This window comes from Hylaeus anthracinus, unplaced genomic scaffold (assembly GCF_026225885.1).
Source record: "Hylaeus anthracinus isolate JK02 unplaced genomic scaffold, UHH_iyHylAnth1.0_haploid 0, whole genome shotgun sequence".
Classification (NCBI taxonomy): Eukaryota; Metazoa; Arthropoda; class Insecta; order Hymenoptera; family Colletidae; genus Hylaeus; species Hylaeus anthracinus.
Window position 1 is genome coordinate 13,458,695 of NW_026533254.1, and position 14,291 is coordinate 13,472,985.

General features: G+C 50.3%; 1 protein-coding gene and 1 long non-coding RNA gene across 5 annotated transcripts in view; one reads left to right on the forward strand and one right to left on the reverse strand.

The window, feature by feature from the left end:
• Positions 1-14,291, reverse strand: part of LOC128891509 (uncharacterized) — a 152,391-nt gene that overhangs the window by 132,620 nt on the left and 5,480 nt on the right. The gene's annotated exons all lie outside the window — the stretch shown is intronic.
• Positions 10,156-14,291, forward strand: part of LOC128891148 (mushroom body large-type Kenyon cell-specific protein 1) — a 98,193-nt gene continuing 94,057 nt past the window's right edge. Inside the window, exon 1 of the mRNA XM_054150412.1 lies at positions 10,156-11,616. The gene's annotated coding sequence lies outside the window, so the exon portion shown is untranslated. The remainder of the gene's footprint in view (positions 11,617-14,291) is intronic.

Sequence of the window (14,291 nt, forward strand, 5' to 3'; positions counted from 1 at the left end):
TCCAATTCAACGAGATTTCATTCCGTCCGGTGACAGTAGCGCGGTATATAAATTTGCCAAAGGCCGTAGCACGCGTCCAGCTTGTGTCATTTGCCGCCGTTTTGTGTTTACTATGCTAACCGTAGGTTTCGTTCGGTTTGCACGAAGTGCGCGCGCGCGCGCGCGCAAATCGGTACCATTTCAAATACGAGCAACGAACGCGGTTGAACCTCCATGTCAAAGAAAAATGTTAATGATTTTTAGTCCATTCGGTATCGCCATTTTATAGGACTGTACAATTTTTAAATTTTGTTGAGATGAATTGTATTTAAGAGGATTGAATTGTATTTACGTTGGAATTGGTACTGTGCTCTCAACTTAAGTTGCCGAGGTTCTGTGAATTGAATGGGACCGGAGCTGGGGGACTAGGCAGCTCCACGCAGTACATAGTAGTAGTAAGATGTCACAAAATCACGGACATGGAGAAACTTAAGTAGTTGTTCGATAGTTGTAATATTTCAAAGTTACGCCAATGTATTCCGTAAGAAATATAAGAGTGACGAAAGCATGCGACACATGGAATACATTGGCGTAACTTCAAAAAAATTACAGCGATCGGACAAATAGTGAAGTTTGTGTATTGTGATATTTAGTGTGTATCGGGCGGAGCGAGCGAGCTGGTCCCGTTGCCCCGGTTCCCTTCAGTTTGTAGACCCTCGGCAACTTATGTTGGGAGCACGGTACTCTAAACGTGTGGTGGCTAGGGTAGTCGTCTAGCCAGGCCGACGATAAGAAGAGAGCGGTATAAAAGTTGGCGTCGCGGCGCGAAGACGGTGAGAAAAATTCCAAGTAACTCGGAGCGAGGACGGAGGACTGTTGGTACTCTGCGAAAAAGAGAGAAGGAGTTTGTCGAAACGAGAGAGAGAGAGGAATGGAGAGCGTAGGAGCGGAAGAAAGAGAGACAGGGAACGCTGGCGGTTGCTGTCCAGCAACGGCTGACACAATGGGCATTGAAAACAGAAAATAAGCGGCATTGTTCGGCGCTTTTCAGAATCGATATTTGCGAATACGGCATGGACGCGTGTCGCGAGCGCGCGGCTCGGTGATTTAAAGCAGAGATTAAAAATAAAGGGGACACGCGTGCGTCGAGTTTCCGTCGATCCCCGTCGACCGAGGCTGTGCCCGTGTCGAGCAGCCGCCTTTGTTGCAGCGCCGAGCCCCCGAGCCGCCCGCCGCCCGCTCGACGCTGGGTGTGCTGTTGCAAGCTCCGAAAGTAGACGGCCGGCTGTTTTCCGATAACCGGCCGCGTGAACCAAGAACAATCGTGGCTTGTCGATCGTTTCGTTGTATCGTACGAGACTGCCGAGAACCATCGCTGGGCTCGCTTCTTCCGCTCGTACCCGTCGCGTGCACGCCTACTTACACCGCTTTGGTTCGCCCGCTCGTGCGTCGCCTCGCTCCATTGTTCCATTCAAGCACCGAATTTCGGGACACGCCTCTCGCCAAATACCACCTAGACTTCCCGTCGTTTCCAACCTATCCATCTTTTACACCTCTCGCGTCTCCTTTAATCACTTACTGGCTAACAATTATCGAATGCACGCCTTTCTACTCCATTGCAAAGAGATTCTTGATCGAAAGCAGATTCCTATACTTTGGAAATTGAACCAACGAACGTGAGAAATCCTGTAATCTAGAAAAAGTAAAAGAATGCTTGGAAGGACCACGAACAACTTCGGATGTTTTTGTTTCCAGCAGCGATTCCTATTCGAGCGTGATTTTATATTTCATCCGAGTCGCGATCGTTAGATCGAGGCAATGTTAGAATCACAATAAACTGCGCGCACGTTCACTCGGGCGAGAATATTTATATCACCGCGGCACGATCGGTGCACGGTTCACACAATTTCCGATTCGCCGTAGACCGCTGCCACGTCGTTGGAAAAAGGCGACCGTAATTTGCCATCGATCGTTCGCGCGGCTGCATCGATCTTGATCGCTGGATTGGCGCGAAAGATTTTCCGTGGCCCGCAAGGTGCCACTGGAAACAGCGACGCGCCATTATTATAGTAACATGGTGGCACAAGTAACACGGTTCGTTTAAAATATTCGCATATTTGTATCAAATGTTTTCTCATCTTTGAAATTGACCAGAGAGAACGCTACCTTAACGCGGTCGGTCGGTCCTGGAAGGAATCGCGGTTCGTATTAGGTCAGACACTGTCCTCATTCTACTTGCTCGCGATCTTTGTTCGGTACAACTGTGATTCAAGCCTCCTTATTCCTTTTCTAATTCTGGATACGAAGCGGAGTTAAAATATATTCGAAGAATAATTTTCCCTTTCCCTGTCTCGGCGAAGTTCTCCGTTTTGTCGGAGAGATTACGATTTCAGAGAGCGTTGGTCGCGTTCCACAATTTCGGTAACCTTCCCTCAACTTTGATCGGCGAGCAAATTAGAAAAGTCTCGGATCGCGTACGCGTTGCAACGAGTTTGAAAGATCTCGCGAGAGAGGGATAGAGAAAGAGGGGCAAAAGCGCGGAGGGGGGCCAGAGAGGGAAAGAGAGATGGAGATAGAAAGAGAGAGAGAGAGAGAGAGAGAGAGAGAGAGAGAGAGAGAGAGAGAGAGAGAGAGAGAGAGAGAGAGAGAGACGTCGTTTGGTCGGAGTTACCACAGCGATCCAGCGGCTTGATCGATCGGCACGATCGTCGTCCTTGAAGTGGTCGACGTCTCTCTCGGTGTACGCAGAGCTGGCGGAGGAACGAACGAAAGGAAGAAACGAGCGAACCCAACGGACGAGAGAGACCGTCGAGAAACGGGCACCGAGAGATGGAAGAGGCCCCTCTGCCCGGATACCGGCAACCTACGACAAACCGAGTTAGAAGTTTCTTTGTCGCGTTAGCATGGCGGCATTCGGCAGTGCACATGCCGCGGTCTAAGCAAGATGGCCGTCCCTCCTGTCGAAAGGAGGGGACGGGAGGAACCGGGGACAGGGGACGTGATGGGGAAAGGGGGACGAATTCAGGCTGTTGGAGGCCGCCCGGTTCCAACTCGCATTAGAGAACACTCGAAGATTATTACTCGCGGCGAGCCGGCCGTCGTGATCCTCAGGCATCCGCATAATAAATCCGTGGAGATTTCTAACGCTTCGATTCCTGACGCCCCTTTCCGTTCCCCAACGTCTCTCGAACCCGACCCTCCTACTCCCCCCCCCCCCCCAAACCAAGTCAAATTCCACGAGGAAAATTTCATATTTCCCGCCTTCTGCATGTCTCGTCCCGGAATCTCTTCGCGCTCCCCATCCCTAGACTAAAAGAGGAGATTTCAGAGGATTTCAGAAAAAATTCCTCGAGGACATCGCAAAGAGAAACAAGTCTTTCGCGATACGATTAATCGCCTCGCGTCTCGATGTTATTAATCGCTACCTCCGCGTCGAAAGAACGCGTCCAGCACCGATTTCCTCGGATTCGCTCAGGGAGAGCCATCGATCTCCGCCGGATCGAAGGCCGCTGCTTGAACGATGTTCGGACCAGAACGAGCAACTTCCGCGGCTTTCCTCCGCGACGACCTCGGCCAGCTTTTCCGATCGGCGCACCGAGCGCAGAAATGGCTTAAACTGTCGCAGAAGTAGCCAGCACCAGTTACGAAACACCGTGTTTACTATCGATACTATTTAGAATCGTGTCGGGATCGATGGACACCTCGCGCGCACAGCTTTTGCGAGCAACGCGCGTCTTCACGTGTTTTGCAGTCCCCGCGACGAACCGGTTGCCCGTTTTTAAGCGTACCAGGAAGGCTCGCGGGAAAATTTCACAACAAAACAAGTTACGTAAGCTGTCAGCGAGCATAGACTCGAAGCGCGTCGTAAAAATCAGTTCCTAAAATTACCTGTTGCGCAAGGAGGTCTACGCGTCTTATTGAAAACCGCATTAGCGCGCGCGATCGCGTCTAGGAAAATTCATAGCCCACGGTCGCGAACAACAAGCCGCTGATTTACATTTACTGCAGTCACTCGGATGCCGATAGAATTCGATGCTCTTCGTTGGGATCGTTTGGTTGCGATCAATATTGAGACGGAACTAATCGTATAACCAAGCCTCTCGAATAACAAAGTATCTTTTACTCATTTTCTATTTCGATGATTTTTGTATCGAGACGATGGTCATTTACGACGCGAGAGGTGGAGTTCCCGAATCGCTCGTCCGCGAATTGGATTGACGCGCTCGAATCGAAAACGACGAGAGGATGGGTCCACCACGCGCGAGGCTCGAGAACGTGGCGGAACGAGCGGTCGAGCGACGAAATGGCAATGGTTGTTCGGTTCAAAGATCGGCGCATCCGTTTAAATTGTTCGTCGAATCGAAGACTAGGTCGAGTGGCGAGTCACGGTGTCACGAAGCGCCTCGAGAAATTGGCCGCGCGCGGGGCCTGTGAAGGGCATTTCGTAACGCGATTGCCACGAAGATTGGCGGTGGTATAGAGGAATCGGAGGACGATGGAAAATCTCAGCCGTTCCAAAGGTTGTTTTCTGCGGCTTCACTCCGCCGATAGATACCTACTTTCGAGTCGCACAAAAAAAAAAAAGGGGTGGCGTAACGAGTTACGCGCCTGTTTATACCGTCCAACGACGAGCGCCGTTCGCGGATTCGAGCGTCGCAATTATCCCGTGGGTTTGCCAACGCTTTATTATTAATTCTAGATTTATAATCGTTTGCCATTAGAAGCAACACCATCGACCTGGGAATAGCGTTAGGAAATTATATCTCGTTCCACGAAATATACGCGTAAAAGTTGAATATATCGTATGTCAACTTTCATCTCTAGTTTGAGTCCATCCTTGGACGAGCGGTAAGAATCTCGTAAGAAAGCGAGAAACTCGATCGTTTTCCAACGAATCCTAGGGCCGGGGTGCCTCCGACCGAGGATTAGAAAATCAAATTCGCGAAGGGTTCCACCTAAGCGGCCGATAACGCGACCGAACGGTCGAAGGTGCGCGGCGGCAAACCAGCGCACACGTCAGGAGCGGTTTGTGCCACTGACTGGCCAGTCTGTTTCTAGGACAGCCAGTTTTTCACGCGATTTTCGCGCGATACAACGCGCCTAACCTATACCGAGGCATGGCCTGGCCTAACCTTCTTTCTTGCTCGCGATGAAATTGCGATCGACGCTCGCGATAATGCGCCGCGGCAGCAACCTGGCAGCCAGTTAGCCTAGGCCTGCGCCACGACTACGGCGACGAACGCGACGATTTTTCTCGTCCATCGAGCGTGCTCCATCGGTCTCTGCACGCCTCCCCTTCGAATCCTGTCGGCGTTTACGTAATTCAAGGCTTTTCGAGAGAATGACGAACCGTGGAGAAACGACCGAGCGGACGCATCCGCTTCGGAGACGAATCCTTGCGGGACGGAGTCTCGAATGATCGTTAAAGGACAATGTCGATGAAATGGTTTTTCTAAGAAATCGTTAGAAGCGTCGTAGGCACTCGATCTCCGAGATTTCCTGTTCAGCGAGATATATGGTATTTTAACGAATGGCGTACGATTTTGGCTACGAGTCGGTGCAATTCGCGGCTCGAGAAGTGTACCGGATCCGCTCAGAAACTAATCCGACGTCCGCGTGGCCGGTTCTGGTATCTCGAATCGAGGAGAGGTCTGGCATCGCCATATAGAGTCAGCAGCGCCGAAAGAAGAGAGTACAGAGCGGCGATGCGTTTCGGTGCGTAGCTCGCGTACCGGTCCGCATTCGTTCGGATTGCAGTCGATCGGTGCGTGTATGGAAGCGGGCAGCCACGCGTGTTCGCGCGTGTGCGTGCTGCAGGGGTGAGCGCGAGCGCGACCGCGTGCTCTCGCTTCGTCGATACTCACGATATCGTCGGAGTTGGTGTAAGTGCGTGTGGACGGGCACCAGGAGCACGGGTATGTGGCACAAGGCCGACATTAGCATCTCTACCGGTATACCCCCTACCATTTCACGTCGTCGTCACGGCACAACTCTATCCGCAGAAACCTGTATTCCGGTTATCTTGCTTTTGCGGGAGCGGAGCGGAGACTGCCATGCGTCGCCATCGTGAGAAGGCAAAGGACCTCCTACTAAACTCGAACGCCACGGAAACCGCTTCGAATGGGCACGATCCTTCGACTAGAGAGGGAGGGGAGATTTTTCGACGGACCCTTTCGCGCGATAACGGCGGTATTCGCGCAGTTATCTTCCGCGACACCACCGCCGAAAGGAGGAGAAAGGATTCTTTGTTCCTCGCGGTTTTCTCGATTCGTTTTCGGCCCGTGCTATTATCCTCGACATCGTTGGATTTTCACCTGAAACATTCTCAGGCTTCCTTCCGTTTTTCCCCTCTTTAAATAACCGATATAAAACGCTACGCCGCGAACCTTGCAACGTCTCGCGTCCGGGCACGCATCGTATGACTTTCAAAGAAATTTCGCTCGCGGATTTCCAGGTCGTCGTCGCGAATCAACGGTCCAATCGACTCTCGAGTAGATGGAATCCACGCGTCTGATAAGTAATGGGACATCCAGTGACACCTTAACCTGGATGACCGCCGCCGTACGTGCTGAAATCTCGCGCGAGCGAACCAATCGCTCGCTGAATTAGCCGTTGGACGCGAATTGACGAGATTCTAGCGCGCGTTTCATTCTCGATGAAACACTAGCTGCCGTCTAACGAGGAGATACGCTCCTCGTCGTCCCCGATGCGTCGCTATCTTCCCCGTCGAGACTCTCCATATTTTTCATCGATGAGAAAAACGTGAAACGTAAATTCTTCGTTGCATCGTAGTATATAGTTCGATAGAAGAAAGAGAGTCGTAAATACAAACAAGTCGAAACGCGTCGTTAAATATTTGATAGATACACTCCCGATCGGTCAGCGTCACTCGAAGCGTTAAGATTTTGATCCGGCCGAAAAGATATCCATTGCGATAAGAGAACGAATTACCCCGGCACTCGTGTACCAAAAATTTCGCGAGAATGGAGGGTGAGGGAGGGGGTAAGGTTTATCCGTCGATCGAGAAGCGTCGATAAAGAGCGCGGGCCGCTGGACAGAAGCTCTTTAAGGAATCGCCATGCGTCACTGCGAAACGAGCATAATATCGGGCTGCGTTATCGTCGGATGCACTTTGGGCTCGCAATTCGGTGCCCCACTCGACGGTACAAAGAGTTCGTTTACCCCGTTTAGACGTGTGAGCGAGGCCAGCTGCTATCGGTCGATTCATGCGCGACATTCGACGGGAACCGAGAGGGACGTGTCGTGAAACCGTCAGGGACGGAACAAGGAGAGGGAAAGCCGAGAGTGCGACGAGATAAAACTGAATTTAAGGCGCGATCGGGGACCCTCTCGAGAACAAACAGAACTGCGACGTCTAGACGATCGTCGCAGATATACAGGGCGTTAATAAATATCGGAGACACTTTCGCTGGATCGATCCTACGCGTCAAAACAATTACTGAAATTCACTCGTGCGCCGAGGAGTCCGATGACGACACGCGACCTTACGAAATGCGAGTACCTACGAGCCGTCGCGCAACCCATCGACGCGAACGTGGGACGACTCATTTGTAAATACCGGTTATAAATAGCTTCCTGTAAGGTACTTTCGTTGCTCGATTAAAAAAAAAAAAACAAAAAAATTAGAATATTTAATTAGCGACAGAAGACGTTAAATTTTGTCCCCTCGAGCCGTTTACCTGCGCGACCATTGAAAACGAACGACCCGAAAGAAATCGTCGACGCATCGTGACGATCAGCTGACGGGAGGATGCTAATGGGACAGCGCGGGACGCACTCGAAACCCTCCTTTTTATTTTTGCAGTAAACACGAGTACGTATTAAAACGAGAAACTGGTTTGGTCGTACAGGCGGCTGGATGGCCTCCCACGCGTTCCTCGTCTCCGTTATTTCATCAACGAGGGAACGCGCTTTCTGCGTTCGCTTCGTGGCGATCGAAAAATAAATCGTCTTCCCCCAAATATCCGCCCAGTCGGTTCTCGAGGACGAATCACTTTTTTTCTGGTATCATTTTGGATGGCGTCAAATTTTTGTCGCTTCTAATGCGTAGCTTACTTTTCTCATCCGTGAATTTCATTCGCGTTCCACGTGGATCGTCGGGTTAAAAAAGTTACAGGATTTCAGGCCAGTCGATACGGCTATTCAAAACCTTGAATACAAACACGAAGTCGGCTATAGGTTTACGGCACTCGAGTGTAACCAGACCGAGAGTCGTGAGAATCGAGTCGCATACGCGGCACATGTTCGGAATGGATTGTCCAAGTTCATACGTACATGTAGCAAAACGCGTGAACTCGCGTCTTTCGATTTTCTCGTTAATCGAATACGTTTGATCGTGTTCCGAGTATTATATTCAAACATCTTTCCGATGGTCTCGTGATTGGTTTTCACGCGAGCTGAACGTAAGGGAGAGAAAAGAAATTCCGAAATCTTGCGTAAGTATAAGTTAAAGTTGCCGAGTCACGCGAGCGTAGGTCGCGCATGGCCGAGGATGCAGATCGGTTGGAATCGATCGGCGAATCTCCGGTCGAAGAAGGCGAAAGCGAGTGGATCGTCGAGTCGATTTATCGCGACGCAGAGGAATACGTGATCCGCACCTGGTCTGGTGGACCGTTCGACGTCGAGTGACGTTATCATCGCCGAAATAGCGCATCGATAAGGTCGTCTCTCGGACACGCGGCCAATGACGCGGCTGTTCCCGATAGAATTCCATTAATCGGGCTTACGACGATCGGTCGGGATGCGTCGGCTGTCTGGGGACGCCGGCGGGGGCGTCTTTATTCATGGTTTAATTATATTCCCGGCAAACGGGACCCGTCGAAATATAATGCAATCTTATCGAGCGACAGACACGTGAGTACCTCTTCGTTGCTGCCAGATAACGGACGTATTTTGGCGGTCTGGCGGACAGACGGATACCGATAAAAGCCTATCCTCCTCGATTTCGGGAAAAGCAGCGAGACAAACACCTCCCATCGACTCCACGCCGAGACGTTATCGCCAAGATCGATTCCTAATTGTTCCAACGCGACGCGATCCAACGACCACGTGTACGTACAAACGAGACGAGACTTGCAGCAAGATTACTATTACTTTCTATATTTTGGCCTTCAGCTTCGACCGAACGTTTTACGCGGACGCGTACATTCGATATTATAAATACGACGGATCAACAGTCCAGAGATCTTTGATACGTGCGTCGATTAACGAATTCGGTGTTACGATATACACGAGAACAATGATTAACACTTCGCTTGATTCGATTAACGAACGACGCGGCCTACCGTGGCCACGGTAGCTTGCTCCGTTAGCTTTGTTTTCGACGGCCTTTGTTCTTCTTCTTATTGTTTATTCATTAACTGAAATATCCTATCGGGTACTGTAAGTACGAGAAAGTAGATTGGTTTCTGGACAAAGCTGTCTAATAATTAACATTCTAGCTACGTATGCATCAGCGTACGAATGCAAGAAAGATATTTTTAAAGTATGTGACACAAAATGAGAAAAAATTAGTGCTATCGCTCGAGGTGTAAATAATGATACACATCGTTATTCTCGACGGGATTACGTTATAGAACTAGACACAGATTTATTTCTATTTGTGGTTTAATCGGAGTCGCGTCGAACGAGCGGCCATTGCGTTAAAAAGTTGTTAAACAGGTTGTGCAAAAAGAAGAGAAAAAAAAAATACAATCGATTACAGAAACTAGCGAGCATGAAACTAGGCATCGCTGAGTAAAAAAAAAAAGCTCATAAACACGATCTAACGATCGGACGGCCGCGTATTCGCGCACTTGAACGTTCGATTGAGACGTTAACGAGGCGCTAATAGAAACTTTCGCTGCAATAGATTCTTAGCATTAATGGATCGATTAATCAAAAATGACTCTCAGCCTTGGTGCATTCGTTATATAACTTTCTTGGCCACGACGACGGCTGCCCTCGTAGAACACGTTTGTAGAATTCGAAATTAATAGTACGTAACGTACGGCCAGAAGCGATATCGAAAATATCGATTAACGCGACGAAGTTAAATTTACGATTATTAAAAATAATTCCACCCTTCGTTTTTATTTCTCGAAGTGCGTTTCGTTATCCGACGTTTATGTGGATCGACTATTCGTTTGCTGCGAGATCGAACGATCGTCGATCGAGCGAACGGGGAGACGTAGAGGGAAGAGCTTGCATATACTTGCATCAACGGTTGGCGTGGGCGTTGGAGCGCATCGGTGGTGGTGTTCGGCGCAGGCGAGGCAGAATTTGGACCACCCTGTAGCGGAGGAGTGAGGTAGGTTAGTGAATCGACGGGTGCTATCTGGATGCACGGAACGTGCAGACGGCCAGTACGGAACAACATGTCCGAGTCAGCGAAACAGAGACACTTTAAGCAAAGCTGGCGAATCAGCTTCGCGGCCGGCACTTAAAGTGCGCTTTCCACGCACGAGGTGCAGTTTCTCCATCGTGCACGCGATATCAGAGTTCAACGACGCTGGGCTCCGCCGACGGCCCTAAACGGCCCATTTTCGTAGGAACTGGAGACGGAGCGGCTAAGCCAGCCGAATAAAAGTGTCTGCGCGTGTGTTGGGAAACGTTAAGATCGCGAAACGTGTGCGCGCGTCTAGACGCTGACGATCCTCGAGCTGACTAAGAACAACTCGCCGAATTCAAATATTCGCCCTCTCGGATTTCCAGGCTCCCTGGTTTGCCGTTTTATATTTTTCTGCGTGCGTGTGTATTTGTTTCTTTTCTTTTTTTTTTTTTTTTTTGTTTTAACGAGGAAACTCGCCAAGTATCGGGAACAGCTCGCGAAAGAACGAACGGAACTCGTGCTCCGAACCATCGAGCACTCGTTATTTGTTGAAATAATAGAAATCATTTCTTTCCGCAACTCAACGAACGTGAATTTGGTTTTAGATATAAAGAAGGCTTACGTAATCCTTGCATAGCAGTTGGATCCATCTTTTGCGCGATCGACACGATATCGAACGCGGTGAAAATTATCGGATGCCAGATAACCCTTTTTACCAGCTAGTTCTTATCGTTTATCGAATGGTACTTAAAGTGCGATATCCATCCAAGTGCAGTTTCTGTATTGTGCGCAAGGGGCGAAGATTACCACGGCAGAATTTTCGCGGTGTTCGATTTTAGTCGAATTTTTCGGCAGCCAGCGACTCTCGGCGCGATCGAACGTTGTTTTCGACGACGTTTCGAAAGTGAATAACCCGTAACAATTCGTTTGCCGCGCGAGTGCAACCGATAAACGTATCTGACGCATAAATCAACCTTTACATTGAAAACACCGACTTCTGTGTGTTGGAGGAACGAAAACAAGTCGCGGCGGGAATCTCGAAAGACGAAGTGCGCCGCGTCTTCGGGTTTTAATTGTTGGTATCGCGTGGACGGGATCGATGGATTACGGTTAACGCGTTCCAGTGCATTTCGAAGTGTTCGAGTACACCGTCGACGAATTTGATCCCTTTTCGCGGAAAAAGGGCACGCGTATCGATAACACGTGCCCAAAGCAAGAGAACGTGGAGTTTTACGCGCAGTGGGACGTCCTGTTTTGGCCGACGATCAGCCAGAAGTTCGCAGCTGTGTACACATCGAGAGAACCCGGTGAGTATTTTGCTGCAACTTTCCTATTGCATCGAACGCTCGATCGTTAACTATAGCACCGCTTCTGAAACTTTTTTCAGTCGCGACCCCTTTTTATAACACGAAATTATTAACCATCCCCAGTTTTACGAAGCCTATAGATGCCGTGAAATACGAACTCGACCATCGCACGCGGATCGATGACCATTTTAAAAAACGATACGTCATTTTTGACGAGCCTAATCGAATATTGTAAGAAAACAAGTTTGTTTTTCAACCGTTCAATCGCGTTCAACGATTGTCTTCGAGCGAGCGAGTAGTTTAGTAATCTATTGGTTTAGTAGTCACTGGGCCCCTCGCAGCTCGGGTATCTCGGGATTGTTAAACCCGTACCGTAGCTACTATCGAACGTAGCTACAGCCCCTGAAGGTACGAATTAGTTCGATCCTTTTATTTAGTATACGAGGAAATTTAAAAGCTGAACGAAAGCAACCTTCGAACCTTGTCTCACCGAGACAGAACAAAGGCGCGATATCGAGCGCGTTGCTCGTGGCGGACTCGCAAACATTAACATCAACTTATACAAAGGAACAAATGTCTAATACATTCTTCGACGCTGTATCAATACGAGAACTTTCGTACGCGTTACTTGGTCGACAAAAATTACGCGATGAGGTAGCCCACATTCGGTGGTGACGTTATCGTGGTCGCGTAAACGGTGTTATTCGTAGATAGGGGGACAAGGTGCGCATCCACGACGCCGGTGCATGCGGAGATAGTCGGATAAAATTCCACGCGTCGTTGCACCGTCGTCAAATTGAGTTTTGCGCGTCAAGATTCGTGGGATTTATGCGTTTGTGTTGGTGATCGTTTATTATCGGAGCCAGCTACGTATTGACTCACCTGACTGTCGCGAGTGAGTCACAGCCGTAGTCGGACGGCTCCAGATTGTCGTTGGACGCGTTGCGATCGGCAGGCGCTCGACCTGGTAAGATCGCGAGGCGCCAGGATCGATGTTACCAAAACAAATTCTCGACAAGGATTCCTATCATCGAGTTTTCAATCGAGCGCATTATGCAACGGAAAATGAACGCGCATAGCTGAAAATGGTGTTTCAATTCGCATAGTCGCACGAGTCGTGCGGTACAGTCGAATCGAGGCCGATTCCGCGTGCACTGCATTGGGATAGGTCGTCGCGTGTTCTGAGGGACAGAGGGCGCTTTGTTCCAAGAGTGCCCCGAGCGCGTAATCACCGCGCCGGACCGCTCTTCCACGTTCCTGCCATACGCGAGTTCCGTCCCTCCTCTGCTCTTTCCCACAGCCTGACGATTCGTCCCCCGACAAAACCTGTCGGTCCTCTAGCTACGATCGCAATTCCAGCATCGGTTACCCTTCCTCTTTTTCTCGTTTGCAACCCCTAGGAGTCAGGAATCATTTTTGGTCTCGCCACCGACTCCAAAGGACTTTCGCAACGAGACCTAACGCTCCACGCGATTCGTGCATGAATCGAATAATTATGAATTGTAAGAGTCTAAACGAAAAATAAGGCACGGGGATTCGAAGCCACGATCCTCGGATCCACAGGATTGTACTTGACCTACGCGACCAATCCCGTACCCTACGTTTCCTGTTCTTATTTGACTCCGTATTGTTGGGTATGAGTGGCGCGGATACTACAGAATTGTACCAACGATGTTCTCCTTTCGAGTAAACGCGATACAGTAACGAACCTCGCGATGTACCCTAGGACTCGATTCGGATCCCCCGACGTAATCTGTACCCGCGAAATATCGGAGTCGGTCGATCCCACGGTCGCGCAGAGTCGAGAGGGCCGCGATTCGTGAATCAGCCGGTAGCGCGTACAATACGCGAATACACAGAGACTCGGGGCCATTGAAAGGCAGCGAGGCAAACGGGAGAAGAAGAGGGTGAAGCTAAAAAGGATAAAAAGAGGTGGGGGTAAAATGAGGGACGGAGAGGGAAGGAGAGAGCGAAAGCGGACGAGCAGCGAACGCGAACACGAACTGCGAACGAGAGTGAGAGCACTCGGTGCAGCAGTATTTTCGGGTGACCGTGGCCCTGCCCTCGGGACTGGATCGTTTGTGTGCCACTCGGTGCATTCTACCCGCACGAGAGCGCTCGTTGGCGCGCGCGAGTGTTGCGTGTACGTGTGCGATGCACCAGGGCACACCGGCGCATTTATATTTGGCTGGAGGGCGGAGTAGGTTCGAGGGCGCGCTCGCGAGCGCTATCGCGGTTTTACGCGCGTGTTGCGTCGGTGTGATCGCGCGGACAGTATACGGAAACCTCGCGCATGCTATGCTTTTTGCGTGGACGCACGAGGAGAAGGAGAGAGAGGGGGTCAGCGGTTTCGTCGGGTTTATTATTCGGCACTGTACACCGAGTTAACCCAGGTCAGTGTAGTAAAAAAGCTACACGTTCGGCGAGTTCGCGGTACCAGAGCGCATCGAAGCGAGAAGGTGCCCCGGAACGCGAGAGAGGGACGAGGAAAGAAGAAGCTTCGGGCACGCGTGTGCGAGCTACTTACGCGCACGTACGAAACGCACACCCGTGCGAAAGAGTAAGCGCCCTCGTATGCACGCCTGCCACGAATAATCGTGCGCGACACATCCGCTGCCGAACCAGCCTGTTCGACGCGACGAGTACGCTCGAGTGCAACCAACTTTTCACGCGAT